Genomic DNA, 17,370 nt, shown 5'->3' on the forward strand with positions numbered 1-17,370 from the left:
GCTTTCCCCCCCCCCCCTGTTCTTGAAAGTATCATTCAATGCAAGTTCATATCTGCAGCTGTTGTGCTATGAAAGGTGCTCTCCCTTTCCCACAGAGGTATGGTATCTCATTTTGAAAACTGATTTATAGCACTAGTCTCTCTTGATCTTCTGCCCAAAGGAGTAGTGAAGGACCAAAAGTGTCCTGTGGTCCTGATCTCACAATACTGAGAATAGGGTTTCCACCTACCCAGTGTCATGGGGAACGTTTTGCCTAGGAAGGCCACCTTTGATTGGGGAAATTGTGTCTGGTGGAGCTGAAGCGCTCTCTCTCTCTCTCTCTCTCTCTCTCTCTGAAATCCTGTTTTGCTGACTTTTTGCTACCTACCAGGGTGGAACGGAGACAATTTTGATGTTACCCTAATAATCTCTTATACTATCCTCCATCTCTCAGACTGCTCCATTTCAGTCAGTGGCTCACCATTACCAACTTGGTGTTCTGCTAATTGCTTGGTCAGACTTCACAGGTTTTCTGCTGGAGTGGAGGAGATAATCAAGATCCGACACTGACACAAGTATCGGTTCTTGATGACTACGCATGGTGGGGTGATGTTTATGTGTAGTCCCCTTCTTTTCTTCTGGACTCCAGCTATAGTAAGCATTAAATCTATTACTAGTGAGGCTGGCTGATAAAACCTATCGCATTCTGGCTGGCATTTGTCATGCTCAGTCACAGGCACATATTGAGGTTCAGGTTGGAAGTATTTACTTAGATTTCTGTTCAGTCAGTGCACAGACATTAGGGTTCACGAGACATTGTAGACTTTTACAGTGATTACTTTTGCCTATGGCCTGTGACAAAATTGTAAATGCTAATTCTAAATGCCTAAAAGCCAAAAGTTTAGGTGTAGTGTCTGCAGCATAGGCATAGAAAGTTAGGTGAAACTGATCCTTCGGCTGATGCATTTTACAATCATCACCCTCTTCAGGTAAAGTGGATAAATGTCAGCTGCTCCAGCAGCCACTGTCTCTAGCAATGGAACTAAACTGGGAGGAGAAACCCTTTACTGGGGACTGCTGTCTGCTCTGGACCATCACACCCGTTGGTGTACACCATACACTGCCTCATGGCCACAGGTTGACTGTAGGTTGATCAGTGGGCAGGTTCTCATTTTTGTGGCCATTCTCATGTCTTAACATGAGCAGTGGAACCCAGTAGAATTATTTTAATAATTTTCTATAATCCAAGCTATTTCTGGAAGAGAACTGGGGGTGTGTGTGTGTGGTGTTGTTAACAATGTACTACTTATATCTTTGCTCAGGGTCCTTGCAACATACTCCTTTGTTTCAGCTTGAACTGGAACAGCATGGGAAACTCAGAAAGGATCTTTGGAAATCATAGCTTTGTTATCCATCAGCTCAACACAGATAATTGCTTAGTGTGCTGACTCCAGTGCATATTTCTGATGTGCTGTATAGCTTTATAACGGTATCCAAAATATCACAAAGTTATTACTTTCGCTCTCCTAGTAACTAATCATTGGAAAATTTGATGTTGTTTGACAGTTTAGCTATTGTCAAATATAATCTAAATCTTGGCTGAGAGCAACACTGAGTATACGGCAGGAAAACAATGGTGTTTGAATTGCAGATTTCTAGAGAAATCAATTCTGATTTTACAATTAGGCTATTAAAGTATCTGCATGTTGTAGAAAATGGTGCAAGTCGGGCTTATGTGCTAACAAATATTTGTCTTGGGCAGGATGTGTGTAAAATACAGCAGAGACGACATAATTTTTTTAACAGTCCTAAAATGTAATCACCGTTTTCTAATATACATCTTAATATTTTAGCATTTCTCATATGTCTGCCTCACTTCTTCCATTGAAGTGCTGACGTTTTCCTTAAATAAGAAACTCCAAACCTTCAACTTCATTTTCACAAAATAAGTTATTCAGTAAGTCTTCTTTAATTATCTCCTCTTTGACTGCTTTATTGCCTGAATTGTTCATTGCTCTTGCAGACAAAATGAACCCTCGGGTTTCCCTAATGTGTTTTGTAGATGTCAGCCGTAGTGTGCAGACTCTTCAAAGGATCACTTTCACCACCTAATCTCGGTGCTTCCCAAAGCTCACCAGTGATTTCTATGTTATGTTTTAGTAGTGACTGTGAGATGGTGGGGAGTGCTCATTGCTAGTTTTTATTATCCACAGAACTTTGTACCATTGAAAAATGCAAACTGCATTCTGATTAATGTGCCAAAGACAACTAAGGTCATGGTTACATATAAGGCAGTAAACTTGCCACATATTGATAGGATAATCAAACAGAATGGAGGAGTGAATGAAGCATACATAACAGATGCTAGCCACATCACTGGATGGACTACTGGAAGGTGCTTGGGTGCTGTTAAAGTGAGCCAATACAAGGAGCTGCATAAGAGAGTAAACGCGTTCATCCCGCACTATATACCTTTCTGTTTTCTTCCCTGTTTTCACAGATAAGTAGCATTATTGTGTTTGGTCTTGAAAGCTTCTGCATCTCTGACCTGAAAACAGTCTGGCATCAGTAGCATGGAAAATCCCAGCAGGCTTCTATTGGAACATTGCAGTTCAGGATAATCCTAAATGATCCAAGTATTGTGTTGGACAGTGGGGGAATTCTCAGAGAACATCCTGACAAATCAATACCTTCTGTATTTGTAGTGTAAATAGTTGAAACCTCTGTGAAGACTTACTCTTCCCTAGAAAGCCATCCTGCATTTATACGTTACCAGGAAGGACTGGATGTATCATCAACCAGTCACTGACTGACCAGACTGTGTCCTTCAGGCCAAACTCTGGCAACGTATCAAACCACTGAGTCTAACTCTGACTGAGACTAGACTGTTGCACAGCTGAAAACAATTTTTTTTCTGTATCAGGCACTCAGTGACTGTCAACACTGAACCTGCAAAGTCAAAGTTCTTTTTTCATGTTCAGACCTGAGACTTTCTACTGAAGACAAACACGTCTAAAGAGCCTTCTTGGGCTTTGTAATCACTGTCTTCATAGGACTTTGCAGCTGCGGCATGGTATTGACATCTGATGAAAGGCACGCAGACAAGGCTTTCTCTTTCCTCACATCCTCCCAAAAAGAACAGTAGATTTTTTCATAAATATATTTGTACTAACAATAGTATCTTTTTTCCTTTCCCATTTTTTTTTTTAGCAACTTGATTCAGTTTTTCATTCCTAAATGTGACAGGTGAACTCTTTGCACCAAGCTTTAACTTGCAGCTTGTATTTATAAGGGAGAAATAGGCCATGAAAAAACAGGCTTTGAAATGGAAATTCTGCCTCAGCTACAGCCACAGCAGTGCTGTTCAGTGCCCTGTTTTGTTTCCTTTTCTCATCGTCAGCCAAATTAGGCTTGCCATTCCTGGTTCAAAGGAGAAGTGTTAACCTTCCAGAATTCCCTATGCTGCTGCTTAGTATTCTTACATTGTCAAATGCCATATCCAGTATTCCATGTCTTTGAGCAGATCTTGAGTTTCTAAGAAAAGGCTATTCTTCTCTGATTTCCAGAGCCTTGGAGCTAGTTTTAGGATACAGGGAACAAACAAAATAGAAGGTATGTTTTCATATTGCATATTATTTCTAGCCTAGTGTATGCATTTCTGCTGGATAGTCCTACCCAGCTGTATGCTTCTGTCTTATTAGGCTTCCATTAAAATCAGTAGCTAATCTTAAAGTATCTGTAGAGTAAACCAATACTGAATATTTGTGGGAACAGTCAATATGTCACTGGAAAGTTCCTTAAATGTTTGCACGGTAACAAAGTGAAGTGAGATAAAGTGAAGGTTAGTTGAACGTGAAGCTGGAGCTGCTACAGAGTCACTGTAATTGCAAGCTATTATTAACATATTTCTCTTTTTAAGCAAGTATCCTGTCTCATTTGGAGTTCATTCTGCTTCTAAATATATGAATTCTGATCTCATTCCACTTGGAGAAGTTCTATGTTTTGGCAGATGGCAAAACTTTCTGCAGAGTGGCTTGCAAATGTTGGGGTGTGAAGTGCGCTTGGCGGTGATGCTTGGAAAATGATCTGATGTGATTTGTGAAGCATGCTGTACCGGTATGCAGTACCTGAGAGAACGAAGCCATGAGCACAGTGTAGTGTGCCCAGACCTTGCACAGTGTAGCATAAAGCATAACTTCTTGCCATTTTCTCCGGTGCTGAAACAGCAGGATTTTAGCTGACGATCTTGCCTGGCCATCTGGTGAAAGAGTGTGAAAAAACTTTACAGGGACTAATTATTTCCTAGATCAATATTGCTGACAAGTACTCCATGAGGCAGTGTGTACGTTTGCAGGGTGTTATGCTACTAGAAATGCCATTAATTATTTTGCCCACAATTTACCGAACATTGTGATTCTGTATACTGGCGTTCTGCCCCAACATCACCATCTGTCTATATCACCATACTATTTATTTTAGATCTTTCTGGAGTTTTTTTCCATTTCCAGATTTAAGATTAAGTAATTTTTAATATAACGCTTTAAAACAATCTAACTTTTAAACACAATTTTCCTCTCAAAACTTGTCAAAATCTGCATACTAACAATACGCTCAGTGGGATGTACTCTCAGTCTAACTGCTCTCTGGCACTGCAGTTTAAGCTGAGTTTAACAGTCTTATGTATTGTTTAACTTATCCATGTTATTTTTTTAAAAAAGTCACTGTGACATTAGGGAATTTTTTATACCTTGTAGCTGAGGTATAGTATTTATTATGTTGTATTGTAAATATGAAAAACACAACATTGGCTATTTATATTATAAATATTTATGCTACACACAGAGACATGTTAATAATTTGATCCAAGATATCAACATAATCGACGTAACCGTCAGAAATGTTAAAACAATGATAGAAATATTCCTGGTTTCAAAATACTAGAAATACTGTAAATAATTTAAAATCAATTTTGCTTTCAGGGCTTCACTGGATTCTGATTAATGATGATTTTCTTCCCAACACAGAAATCTGATGCAATTCCACATCCAGTCAAAAAGCTGTTGATTTTTCATTTATTTATCTGTAGAGCTCTTATTAAGAATGATTTCAGATTAAAATGCCTATAGGTTCTCTTCAACCTTCTGTGTTACTTACTGTGGCTTCAAGGTCCTTTAACACTTAAGGTGTACAAAACCAGTCTGATCTGACAAACTCCTGTAGGTTTTTCTGTTGTTAAAACAGATGTCCTGCCTTATTTACTGTAAAATGGAACAATCACCCAGTGGAGCAACACATATGGTCTAAATTCACTGACCTATATTCACTGGTAGAAAGAAAATCTCTGGTGAAACCTCGGGGAGAGAAGAATCGTTGTGTTATTCCCTTCAGAGAGAATAAGAAGGAATCAAAGAGTTTATAGAACACTGGGGAGTTTATATAAAAGAAAAATATTTTCGGGGTGGGTGACTGTGTGGAAAAATAAAAAGCTTTTTAGATTCTTATAGTGGAAACAGAGGAAAGTGTGGAATTTGTGCATGGACAGCTGGAGTAAGATAAAATGGAAAAGGTAAGATTTATGATGGGGTAGTAAGAAGCACCTTGTTAACAGAGCAGGAAATTCTTGCTAGGAGAAACCTCTGTTCAGAAGTACCACCCAACCCAAACCCAAAGCTAGTACATGAGCTTTTCAGGAAAAATAATAAATCATCGCTGATTATTGGAAAAGGAACAGGTAGGATGAGACTACACAACTCTGTATCTTAGATTTATTAAATTGCTTCAGGGTTACACTCCGTTTCTTGTCATGATGACTACTGCAGTCAACCTAGAAACCTCTTATGAATGCCCAAACAAAACCCATATCTTTTCTGGTTTGCTACCTTTGCATTTGGCAAAGATTTCCCTTATTTGTATGAACAAATAGAACTCTAGCACAGCACAACTCAAGAGTTTGCTCTTAATGCAGTGTCTGCTTAACCCAGACTCTAGCTGAAGAGGTGCTTTATACCCCAGTGAGTGGACCTGTGACTTAAAGCCAGAGTACTGCTGACACAACTGTTAGTAATGACCCAGAGAAGTAGCTGTTCCTTACGCAGTAACTCTGCTCCCAGTGTGGTGTTTCACGGTGAGTCTGTGTTCTCTCTCTGTGTGGTTTTAGCTCTGGACTAGGTAACATAAAGAAGCTGAGTCACTACAGCAACAAAAGACAAACTCTTGAACAAAATGAAGACAAGTGTTTTTACAAAACAGGCTATACAATTGCACTTTACTTTCAGCTACCAGAAGCCTAAGTGGTAGTTTTCCTTGAAGGAGTCAAACCTGTTTTTCAAAAGCTTTTCCAGAGCCCTGCCCATAGGATTCACCACTCTAACTGTAGAAAATACTATTGCAAAGCAGGCAGCCAAGATTTACCTGATTTTAACCATATAAAAGAGTCAGGATGATTCAAGCCACAAGTCTAACTTGAATTTCCATTGAGAAGGGCCTCTTTCTCTCAGCAGGTTGCGGAGTCTGTCTGCCTGACTTGCCTAAACTCAGTGCTTAGCTCTTAGTCAGATAGTTTGTTGAAAAGAAACCCTGTTCTGCAGAGATGAAGTGATTTGCCTACCACTAAAGATGGCTGGTGTCCAGAGACCAGAGTTCAGGCCTCCAAGACTGAGACTCTGGCCAGATGAAGAGATTACATCATAGGTGTCTATGTCTGAACCACCCCTTCAGCACCATTCAGGTCAGCAGATAAAATTATCTCATCTCAATCTGAGCAAGGTACATAGAATGAGTCAGATGAATTGTGCCCTGAAAATACCTTATTTTCTCTATTGTTTGTAAAAGGAATTTGAGGTGACTAGTTCAGCTGTAGATGCTGTAGAAAGGTGGGATGACTTTAGTCTCTCATTGTAGCCCTTTACAAATGCTGGCTTTTGCTAACAACAGTAAGGTGCAGCAGATTGCAGTTCTGTTGGATCTGTGCATAGGTATAGGGAACAGACTGGACTGGTTGAGAGATTGCAAATTGCAAGTTCAGTCTTAATCCCAACTAAAACAGACTGCTGCTGTGTGCTGTGAGTGACGAATCACCAGTAAATATAATCCTAAATATTTTTTCTAGTCACTTTTACCAATTAAAAAAGCAAAGGATAGGTTGTTGCATGTTATTACAGGTAGGGCATGAATGAGTAACAAACAGCTTTAGTACCGATGGTTGTTTAAATTTAAGGTCCCCATCCACACTGTTTTCAACAGTTTCCTTTAATAACTCACTTCTTTTTGCTCAGTGCTCTGGAGATCCCTTTTCTCACATAAACATTCACCTGCTACCACATCTCTGAATTACAGGACTGGGGGTCTTTCTCCCCTGTGTCCCTTGCTCCTGATTCTCTAAGCTATTTTTCCTTTCAGTAGAGGACCAGCTTGTTGTCACAGCAACTTGGGTTGGCTTAAGCAACATACAAGGGCAGAAAAATTGAAATAAAGCTGAGTTGTGTGGTGTGAAATGTCTTCCCACTGAAGAGCTGAATGACTGAGTATTAAACAAGATAAACCTGAGGATCACTGATGATTTAAATCTGTTTCTCCCTCACAACGTGATGGTGCCAGTGTACTTGAGATACATCTGTAAAAGGAGAGTAGACTATATATGAGATCTGAGTGCCCTGTCTTAACTTTCCAGCTGCTATTTTTATTACGTTAGCTCACAGAGAGTCCAAATGAGAACAGGACCTTGCTGTGTGAAGTACAAGGAACGCAGAAGGAGTTTTCTACAGCCTTTGACCAAAGTGCACAGTCTTTCAGGGAGTCTTGAACAGTCTTTGACTAAAGAAAAACATGCGAGCTAAGCACACAGGACAAGCGAGGGGCAAAAAGGAGAGAAAAGTGTTTGGGGAACTCACCATGAATTAAAAGAGATAGAGTATACATCTATAGTGTTTTTTTGAATGCGATCTTATGTTGCGGCCATCTTTTTCTTGGTTTACTTTAGTGACCTGTGCTGATCAAGCAGGTGAAAAACACCTATATCATGTCATATTATAAATTACTTGGCACACCTTCAAGTTATCCCTTTTAACAAAGACTGAGGTGGATCCAAGATACGCAAGGCCAGTATCTCTCAGGATTAAACAAACCTCTCCCTGTGTCCTCAAACCTTAGCTTTGTGTTGCAACATTTCAAATAATATATTCTCACTAGACTATACTTCTCAGTGAAATATCTGTAGAGTAATTCGTTATATTCTTCTGTCCCAGTTGGTTGTGTCATAGCTGATTTCTGAGGTCTCTTCAGTTTAATGGGATTAGACTTTTTTTTAATGCTGGATATGTCCAAGCATGATGTTCAGTTACCTTCCATACTCCAAATACTCTACGGTGTTATCTCCCTCTTTTACCAAAAGCCCTATATGTTATCTCCTGAAAGGTTTACACTGAGCAATACTTGTTTGTTGAGTAGTCCTATTTGTATAAGGTGCTTCTTCATGTGGCTTTGCAGTCTAGCCCCTTATAAAACACTGTCAGTAAGCTTCTTTCCAAATTTGCTCTGTTTAAGGATGTTGCTTTGATTTCATTTGGGGTGTGTGTGCATAAATGTGTGTCTAAACAGGACAAAAAGAGTATAGTGTGACTTCTTATAGGAAATAGTTGATAGTGAGGAAGGACCATAACAGTGTGTCTTTTTAGCTGCAGATTGACTCTGTGTGGACAGAGACCCCAAATCTGAGCCTTGTTTAACTGTTTAAGGGAGCTGTATTGCTCCTTGTACTGCTGTACGAAGTTAGTTCCCAAATGGATGCATCCATGCCAAGAGCCCTGCACCCATCAGGAGCTGCGTATGCAGGTTGGTGGTTGCTGAAGAACAAGTACCTCTGATACTAGAGACAAATTGCCTATTCTTTTTCTTAGAGAAGCTTTACTATGACACATTTTTTACCTAGAGGTTACTTTCTAGTCCATGAGACCTGTCCCAGCTGCCCCAAGCTTCATATCATATAATCCCTTGAGAATTTTCCCATCTCCCATTTAGGAGTACGTGGGTAGCAAAAGCTCTCTCCTGTGAAGGCTAGGAATTGTCTTCTACTTTTACCTAGATAATTGACTGATAGGTTGTACTCACTTATTTTTGTGACCCAAATTTAAATATCTTTTCTCAGGTACCATTCTCATAGTGTATATTCTTAGATTAACCCCCTTACGTTCCCCTGGAGAGAGAGATCAGTCTGTCTCAGCTTTTGTTGGACTAGACTAAACAAGCCACATTCTCCTTTCTCCTCTCCCAAAAGAGCTTTTCATCTCCATCAGTTACATTACATACCGTTACCGGTGTATTACACTGAATGCAGTTTGTTGGGTTGCTTGATATCTCACTAGTGCTTTACACAGAGACTTGTGTTTGTGAATCTGTGTTGAAAATACTTCTGTAAGATTGCATTTGCCTTCATTTTGGCTGCATCATATCAGAAACTCACAGTTGCTTTATGATCAGTTAATTCAAGAAGATACATTTCCAGCTGATGAGCGTTCAGGTTTTAGATGTTACTTCTGGTATTAATCCACAAGGGCAAGGCAGAAAAGTTACAAGCTTACTGATTGCCACAGAAGGCAAGTGCTAGACCAAGTAGAGACCTGGACACGGCCTGATCCCACCCGCGCCAGATGTGACATCAGACATTTCTTGAAAACCTTTCTGGTTTTAAGCAAAATAACATTGATACCATGAAAGTCATAGGAATATTTTTATTATTATTATTATTGTCCTTGTCTCCAAGATAACATCCCTGATTTGTGCATCAGCACAGAATAAGGTAAAGTCACATTCAAAACAATTACTTTGCTTATCAGAAGGAAGCAGTATTATTTCTGTAGGGTACGGCCATGGCTAATCACTTTGCTTGCATTTGTGTTTCTCAAAAAATATCCCACCATATATAATAAGGATAATGGCTTCATGCCACAATTTCTCACACACCAATCCCTTTTCCAGGGACATGGAAAAGGCTGATGACAGGAGAACTTTGGACCCTTTGCTCTGAAGGTGTCTGTGGAAGGTGTGTGTGCTGATGATGACAATCAAGTACTAACAACAGGAAGGCAGAAGCTGGCCTGAATACTCACATGTTGTATTCAGATAGGAAGGCTCTTAGCATAATCTTCTGCTGATCAAACAAGGATTAGGTTAAGACAGGACTTGGCTGATCATAATATTCCTCTTGCCAAGGAGGTCAGGGCTAGACCAGGCTGGCTGGGAGCTGGAGGAGCAAACCACCAAGGTTGTTTATTTATGTGGCAGGGCACCAGAGACTCCTCAGTCCACCGGAGGACCTCCCTGAGCTGAGCAGCTCTTTCCTTAGGTTTCCAGGTAGGTGCAAGGGGCATATTCCAGGCCTCATTGCAAAGGAAATGAATTGAAGTAAGAGAAGTCTGCAAGAGAGCAAAGAGAGGGAGGAATTTCTCGGTATCTAGTTCAGAGGAGAAAGGGATGTGTTTGCTCCTGAGTGTCCTTTTTAGCAAAATACTAGGAAACTAGATATAATAGGGAGGTATTTAGCCTGACTCCATACATCTTCAGTCTGGATTGCATACCTTGTGCTTGCTTCTCATTTTTTTCAACTTTTCCCAAATCCAGAGGGTTTTCTGGGAGTGATAGTTCTGTCTGAGAAAGGCCAGAGCTGTTTTTTTCAAGCAGGTGCAGTTTCTTCCTCTTCTGTGATTATACTTCTCTGCTGTCTTCCTGGTTTTCAGCCTATTTCAATTTCTTTTACTACTGATCTTATTTTCTTTTTTTCTTTTTCATTGCAAATAACTGATTTATCAACACTTTTGCTTTTTTTTTTTTTTATAATCTCGTTATCCATTAGATTGATTAACTGCTGCCTTCCTGCTTTCTCTTGGGTTTGCTTCTGCTGTCTGTGCAAATGTTCTTCAGCACTCTGGTATTGCCCTCATGTCCATTGTGGGATGAGGCTAATTAGTACAGGCTTTGCACTTTCTTTGTAGGTCATGGTGTGGCTTTATGCCAGTTGACTTGGACCCTTTTGTCTTGAAATGTCAAATAAGAACAGTCGGTCAAAAAATATTGACTGTATTAACTGAAAAATGTCAAAAAACATTATTTAGAAATTTTTTATCTATTCTTGAAAAGATTTTTTCAGATTTAATTTTTTAAAAATATACTTATCATTGTCATTGCTCCCTTCTTCTCTTCTCTACTTAGAAAAAACAAGATAGAAACTTTCCCACAAAAAAAAATGTGTAGAATTTTAATGAGATGACAGGATTATTTTGACCAAAAAATTTACCTGCTTTAGTAACCCTACAGAGGTCAAAACCTGTTCCCTTAAAGGCAGCAGATGTTTTGCTGTGAACATTTCTTGCCAGGAACTTATCCAAGTTTCAGGTGCATCTGAAGGATAAAAGCCTGCACAGCACAGAGCTCTAGATAGTCAGGTAGAAAAAGGCATTTTGATGTAGAAGGCAGGTGCTTCAGGCACTGCAGCCCCTCCCCACAGGGTTTGACTCTGGCTTTGTTACCGTGCAAGAGATGGGGCAGAAGACATACAGCTGCACTCTGGAGGATTTCACCGACAAGATATGTTTTTTAAAATCTGAAGCCACAAATACCATATGAATGTCTTTACTGGAGTATTTCTTACATAAATACTTTTCCAGACTGAAGAGGCTGAAAGACAGAGAAGAAGCATTTCAGATTGCAGGAGAAGCAGGTCGTTACTATTCAGTGGCTGATGCCTGTCTTTAGGGCTTATTTAATTGGGATTGGGAGCCCAGGAGTACAGTGAGATTTTCCCCAGGATCCCATAAAGCTACAATTTTATTGGTTACATTTTCTTACATTTCCCCTGGTCACATCTATACAGATAAACTAAATAGGGGGCCTTCCTGAGCACTCAGACTTCATCTCCACCCAAGTAAACTGTTAGAGTGGCAGCTAGCATATCTTTGACCCATGAGGGTTAATATTCTCCCAAACATTTCCTTAGAGTATCTCCAAAACTTTAACATTAAAGGATGCAGTTGCAAGTATCATCCCTCTTTTGGGGGATAAAAATATTTGGAAGGATAAAGGCGGGCTGATGGGCCATTCCAGATCAGCTGGCCCCACTGCCCAGGAACATTGCTAGCCATGTTTATTTTGTTAGTCTAGATGTGGGCTGGAAGTGCTACCATACTTTTTTTTTTTTTTTTTTTTGGCTTAATATTCTTTTGATTAGAAGTGTATAATTTTGCCACAAGAGCTGTGCTATGAGAACACAAATGACTGTATTTTATGAAAAGTTAGCTGTCAAGGGGCATTTTTGTTGTTTGGAAAAATTCTTGTCCACAAAACTTAAAAACAATAGAACTAAAATAAACCGGTGGGAAACATTTGCACTAATAGCAGTAATTGCAACTGAAAGGTGTAATTGTCATATCTTTATCTGACATGATGACGTTGAAATAACATTAATTATAAAAAAATGATATGGGACATTCCATGTAAACAAAGTAACACAATTCACATAGGATAATTTTGCAGATAATTTATTTTTATATGCAAAACCTATTCCAAAGATACTATTTCTGGGGATAAGAGCTATTGTACAGAAGAAGTCACATACACTTCTCATAGGAACACAGTGTAGTCTTTCAACTAAAAAATGACAGTTTATATTTAACAAGAAATCTGGTTAATAAATGCAGGCATTTTCTACCCAAACTACCTTTTAAGAGACTTTGTATGAATTCATCTGTCACTTGAAATTATTTCAGTGCTTGATTTGGGATGGATTTTTGTCTACAGATTCTTACTGGACTACTCATTAAATTCTCTCTAGTACACAGGGTTTGAACAAGGCAGATTTGAACTTCATGTGAGCCCTGTCTTATTTACCCAGGACTTCTAGCTGCTGTCAAGACTGCTCACACACGACTTCTTCCACCATCCTCACTGCAATATTTAAAGTCAGAGCAAGATAAAATTAGTTAATTTCCAAGTGATCTCTGAGCAGCGAAATGTGTAGTGATTCCCAAGTAGCAATACAAAAGTACAGGAGTAAAATAGCTTAGAATTTAAAATCCCTTGATGTGATTATGATACAGGACTTCTGCTATAGACTTCATTGGTGTGGTGGTATTTTTCCTCTAACGTGCAATTTACTAAATGTTTTCTGGATTTATTTGTATCTGATGGGGTGTGGGGAGGGAGGAAAGCAGTCTTGCTTTAGCTTGTGAGTTTTCTGCATTCTCTAAACAATCCAGGATGAAACATTGGTGGAGATGGGACAGAAGTAATAGAGACAAGAGGTACAAACAATAATATTTCTAAATTACTTGTGTGGTGGGTCTTTGTTCAGATGATCGACTTCCAAATCCTGAGCAGACTTTGGACTGGGAAGAAATTAGCAAAGTAAGATTAGCAAAAATAAGAGAATTCATCACTTTCTTGTTGCGTCAGGGAGCACCATTGCCTGCCAGGAGCATTGCCTGTGCAGGCAGCACATCAACTCCCTGCTGTGCATGGACCTCAGGCATTCTTACACCTTAATCTCGCATGTCACTGTCTGGTTTCTCAGGGACTGAAATGCTTTAATTTATCCACATTCTTGGCATTGACACATAATGTCGTTGTATAGATGAGATTCTATTCTATGATGGAATGCTATGGACTCTGTGATCTTATGATGAAATACTACAGACTCTGTGATCTAATAGACCCTTTATCCTTAAAATCATTTCACAGAATCCAAATCAATTATGCCCTAACACATGTAGACTGTCAGTTCTGAAATCTGTATCTCGTGGTTTGTCATTGTTTTTGCAAACTGATTTAAACTGAGCCTTGTGTTTTAATAGAAAAAGTTCCTGCTAAATCATATAACCATAAAGAACATCCTAAAAATATAAGTATGTACAGTAAGACCATAGTGCAGAAAACTTTGATTGCGTTTAAATTGCTGCCAGTGTAGTTGCATAGTCTTTGCTTTCATGTCTATGATAGGGGCATGGGTTTCATATCATGTAGCAGAGATTAGATCAGAGACACCATCTGATTCCTTATGCACTCACACCACTAGATTTTTGCCCACTCCTGCAAAAAATGAAACTGGATGGTATTGCTCTGTTAATAAGAGGATAGATGCTGAAGGGACTTTGTTACCTCTGGTTGATGCTTTGCACTGTCCCCAAGGATAAGATAAAAGAATTTTCCGCTTGCTTGTACTTTGAACAGAACATTAGATGTCAAGACTATGGGAGAGGACGGAGAAAAGATGAAAGTTGAAACATGATTAGGTATACATGTATTACAGAGGAAGTAATTAAGGCCTTGGATAGGTTTTGCAAGGGTTTAAGGTCTGCAGAAGTGGCCCCATAGCTGGTAACAATCTGTTTTTGCATTATGACAATGTCCACTGCCATTGTACAGTGACAAGTCTATCTCTCATTTAAAAAAAAAAACTTTGGTAAATGGTTTGTATTCATTCATGAAAAAAAACAAAAAACTCTAGGCTGAAATTTACCATGTAGCATGTCATTCCTGAAAATGTATTTTAGCCATTTAAACTTAACACAATATGCAAAGAAGGGAAGAAAACCTTTCACATGGCCATTTCCTACTTCTGAAATTACCAGGTGTGTAGCAATTCACATGCTGAAATTCCTACATAAGTAGTCTCTGTTTAAAATGCAGCCTATAGTTAGTGTAAGATGCATTTTCAGTGCAATGAAGGCAAGGGTGTAAAAGGTATCTCAAAATGGCAGCATGGCTAATGATTGTGTGCAGTGACTTCTGTCAGCAGGCTTTCCAACATTTTTCACTAGGAAGATGTCAGCTGCATATATGTTGCTTACATGAAGTGAATTATGGGGAAATATCTCCACAGCAGCTGTTATAGCAGGTCTTATCAACTGTGTAAGTGTTTGTGTTACAAACAACAGATTTCACCTCCTAATAAGTTGTTGAATATGTATTTACAGTATAGATTTAATGTCTCTGCAGATCAGATAGTGCTACAAAAAGTTTGCCAAATGTTACTGGCATATAGTTTTTGGCAACAGCCTTCCTTCCTTGGAAGAATAAAAAAATGAATACACTGAAAAGCTATTTATAAATAGGCCTTCTTTTATGTTTTTTCAAGCCCAGCAATAATACATTAGCTGATTGAGTCCTTGTGAGATAGTTTAATATAATGCCACAACGGCATTTAGACAGTTTGCCAAATAAAAGAAGACAAACTGCAGAGTTATTAAAATTCACTCTTGCAGTTTTTGTGTTGTATTTACTGCTATCATTGTCAGTTAACCTGTGGAAACTTTCTCAAAAGATAACTCATTTTCTGAAGGGTAGAATACCCAAGAGGCACTCTGCTTCTTTAGTGTTAGTCCTGGCAAGGGGATATTTTCTTTCTTCCATTGTGCTTTTGGATATTTATATTCCCTTATTGCCTCATATACGTTACTGTAAGTAAACAATGAGACTAAATGAACAAGCCACTAATTTTTCCATATCTAATCCTTTCTGTAGCATGAGGGCAATAGTTTCCTAATGTTTATTTATCAGTGCTCTCTTTTAATCGGTTTTTAATGATTAAAGCAATAGGCTTGGTCCTGTGCCATTTGAGGCAATAAAAATGCCCCTAGTAATGCTTGTGGTGCAGAACTCAGTCACAGCAGGAGGAATGTTCATCTAACTTTAATTTTCCTTTTCTCATTTTCATTCTGTTACCACTAACAATGTTACTTTAGAAGTATTGTATGTTAGACAGGCCAATTCTTTTTCAGATTCAATTCTCTAAGCAATTACATAAAAGTTATTAACGTGGTTATCTGACATAATGCATATTAGTCTGGTAGAGACAAACCAGGTGTGCCTGAACAGCCTTTATTGCTCCTTTTGTGTAAGCGTTCCAACAAGATCCCTAGCACTGTCATCACAGGTACTATCTTTGCTTTGGCAAGAGGGATAGCAGCTCTCAGAGATCTCATCCTGGGAAACACCCCCCCTAAAAAAGTCTCTAAACAGTTGGATTTATACCTCGAAATCATCACATTGACTCATCCATTTGTTAACTATATAAATGTGTTCTGTAATAATGAACAAGGATACCTCACTTCATTTCAAGACTGCTAATATTAAGGTCTCTTTAGAGACGATGGTAAGAATGTGCCAGTATCCTGAAACATTTGGTGTCAAGACATCCTAACTTCACCAGTGGGAGCTTCTGACACTAAATCATCCTTATTATTTCATCTCCATACACTCCAAGGGAATGTATGAAAGCATTACAAAGCTTGCTGATTCATTGCCTCATCACATTTTCTATGTCCAAAGTCCTACAAATGTTTCTTGTACAAACTAACAAAGCTCTTCACTAGCCAGACATTTCCAAACATCAGTTATTTTGATTTAAAAGCCATACAGGCAGCATATGTGTGAACTGTCATCTTTCCTCGTGCTGTACAGAAGTGAGAGTTATTGCACTCGTAGTGCAAGCACTTTGGCATGTGCATAGTTTTACTGTTCTGAGTCATCCCCTTGACATCTGTAAGATGGCTTAAGATAATAAAGTTCAGCATGTATGGAAGCATTTGCTGGTCAGAAGTTTATAGTTCCCATAGTCATTATTTATTCATGTTGCATATATTTTCTTTTATTCTTTTTCCCAAAGTTTCATAGATGAGTTAGAAAATAAGCCTGGGAGGGGGGTCACATTATCAACTCCTCTTCTTCAAGACAAGATAATTGAGAATCACATCATGTCTAAGAGGAGGTTAACTGAAATGTTCTTGAAAACAATGATAGTTCCATGTCTCCTTATGAAATTGAATTACTTTTGATTAACTGCCTTACTGGTATGCAGTGGTTCATTATAGGACACTGCTATCCTATTAAACTTTTATCTTGCTTTTTTCTTGATGTCCTCCAATTTCTTACTGAGCTTCCAAACATTGGCATGCTCAGAGCTGTATGTGAGGTGCATCTCTCTACAGTTTCAAGCAAAAGTAATCTTTAATTTTCCTGTTAGTGTAAAATTTCTGCTTCTGAGAGTTTTATTACAATCTGCCTGACATTCAAAACAACTTCTGTGCATATTAAAAGTACTCAAAATGTATTTAAAAATACAGGTAGTACAATTTATTGAATAGTCCATATCCATCCCTTCTGTAGTTCTCTGAGATCACATAGGTAAATTGATGTCCATTGTTTTCCAGTGCTATCTACTTTTATGACTATTTCCAAACATCGACAGTATCTTTCCAATTAGAGACACAATGAGTGAATATTGCTGGCTACTTGGCTACTGGTGCACTGTGGATCAGGAGGCTGAAGGAAGCCAACTGACAGTAGACTTTTTATTTGTAGGTCTTTTTTTTCTTCTGTGTGCTGAAGTAATTAAAAAAAAACCCA

General features: G+C 38.7%; 1 protein-coding gene across 5 annotated transcripts in view; it reads left to right on the plus strand.

Annotated features, from left to right (window-relative positions):
• MTUS2 (microtubule associated scaffold protein 2) overlaps positions 1-17,370 on the plus strand; it is a 307,627-nt gene that overhangs the window by 78,582 nt on the left and 211,675 nt on the right. Inside the window, exon 1 of one of the 5 annotated variants that reach the window (XM_026860655.1) lies at positions 10,219-10,326. The exons of the other annotated variants lie outside the window; for them this stretch is intronic. The gene's annotated coding sequence lies outside the window, so the exon portion shown is untranslated. Of the gene's footprint in view, positions 1-10,218; positions 10,327-17,370 lie in introns of those variants that run through there. 5 annotated transcript variants of the gene reach the window in all.

This window comes from Athene cunicularia (genome assembly GCF_003259725.1).
Source record: "Athene cunicularia isolate RWA chromosome 1 unlocalized genomic scaffold, athCun1 chr1_part1, whole genome shotgun sequence".
NCBI lineage: Eukaryota > Metazoa > Chordata > Aves > Strigiformes > Strigidae > Athene > Athene cunicularia.